Below are 1,877 nucleotides of genomic sequence, written 5' to 3'. Positions count from 1 at the left end.
TAAATGAGATACTGACACCTGTTACTGCTTCTAGCTCCAGTCCAAGCCCCAAGAATAGCTTTTCAGGTGCCTTGTCTAGTCTGAGGCTGGGGGTAAAGCCAGACCCCAACACTGGGGACAGCAAGCTAGGATGGGGCCTTGGGAGGGAGCTAGAATATAAAAACAGTGCCAACCTTTATCACCTCCTTTATGTGTGTCATGACACATGACTGATGTTTCAATATCTAGTTTTCTGTTGTTTATTAATTTTTTTTGGTAACATTTTTTGAGGTAATGTGTATATCATACAATTCACCTACTTAAGTGTACAACTCAATGGGGTTTAGTATTTTCAGAGGTATGCATTGTATTTATGAATACAATCAATTTTAGAATATTTTCATCACTCCAAAAAGAAACCCCACAGTCTTTAGCTGCCACCACCAAATATCTGCATCCCTCCACTTACCCCAGCCCTAGGCAACCCCTAGTCTACTTTCTGTGTCTATAGGTTTGCCTAATCTGGACATTTCATATAAATGGAATTATACAATATGCGGTCCTTTGTGACTGGCTTCTTTCATTTATAATGTTTTTGGGATTCATCCATGTTGACAAATAATATCCCAGTGTATGGATATACTATATCTTGTTTACTCATTCATCAGTTGATGGACATTTGGGTGGTTTTCAACTTTTTTTTTTTTTTAATTTTTTTTTCAACGTTTATTTATTTTTGGGACAGAGAGAGACAGAGCATGAACAGGGGAGGGGCAGAGAGAGAGGAAGACACAGAATCAGAAACAGGCTCCAGGCTCTGAGCCATCAGCCCAGAGCCTGACGCGGGGCTCGAACTCACGGACCGTGAGATCGTGACCTGGCTGAAGTCGGACGCTTAACCGACTGCGCCACCCAGGTGCCCCTCAACTTTTTGTTATTACAAATAATGCTGCTATAAACGTTTGTATACATGTTTCTGTATGGACATGTCTTTACTTCTTAGGTATCTATAATAAATAATATTGTAATGGATATCTTGGCAGAAAAGACTAGGGAAAAATCACCATGTCAAAAGAAAAGCATGAATAAGGGTCTGGGGGTGTTTGGGGCTTAACCTCTCTGGACAATACATTCGGAATCTGTAAAATGGGTTGTTGTAAATATTAGAGGTTAGATAGAACAGAACACCCTTGGCACACAGTAAAATCTCAGAAAATGATAGTTACTATTGTACAGCCACCAAACCTTGAAGTAAAAGCCCTCTTGGTCCTAGCCTCTGCATCAGTCCATCCTGTCAAGATGATCAGATTTCCCTGGTTTTTCATTTTTATGACCTTGTATTTTGTTTTGTCAGTCTTGGCATAAGCCTTCAGTAATTGCCAGATTGATACCGTCTGAGGAAACTAAAGCTGGGTTCTGGCCAAAAGTCAGCTGTTCCCTTTCAACCTTCACATCTGACCTCTAGCTGAATTCTCCTTGTTGCTAACTTCTTTCCCTCCACCCCCATTGCAGGCTCTGCTCTTATACCCCTCAGGTCCTCAGGAACTAAGGATTGCTGTGCAAACCTGAGGAGCAAAATGCAGCTTGTGTGAAATGATGGTCCACGGGCCAAATCCAACCCACAGGCTGGAACGGTTTGGTTTGCATAGTGTACAATAACCAAAAATTGACCTAATACATAAAAACCAGGAGATCTCACACAAAACTATGCCAGGCTGTTTTTGAAAGAAATCAGGTGTGTCAGTATTGGGCCCTCATCCTTGCTCGGAAAAAACAGACTGACTTGTCCTATCTCAGCTCCTTCCTTTGGTGCACTTCAGGGCTACACGGAAGGGAGGTGAAGTGACCAGTCTGTGGAGGAACGGCAAAGACCATTGTTCACCACTTTTTTTTTTTTT

Source organism: Herpailurus yagouaroundi, unplaced genomic scaffold (genome assembly GCF_014898765.1).
Source record: "Herpailurus yagouaroundi ecotype Mexico unplaced genomic scaffold, PumYag 140, whole genome shotgun sequence".
In the NCBI taxonomy this organism is placed as follows: domain Eukaryota; kingdom Metazoa; phylum Chordata; class Mammalia; order Carnivora; family Felidae; genus Herpailurus; species Herpailurus yagouaroundi.
The sequence above is the reverse complement of the archived record's forward strand: the minus strand, read 5'-3'. Positions refer to the sequence as shown.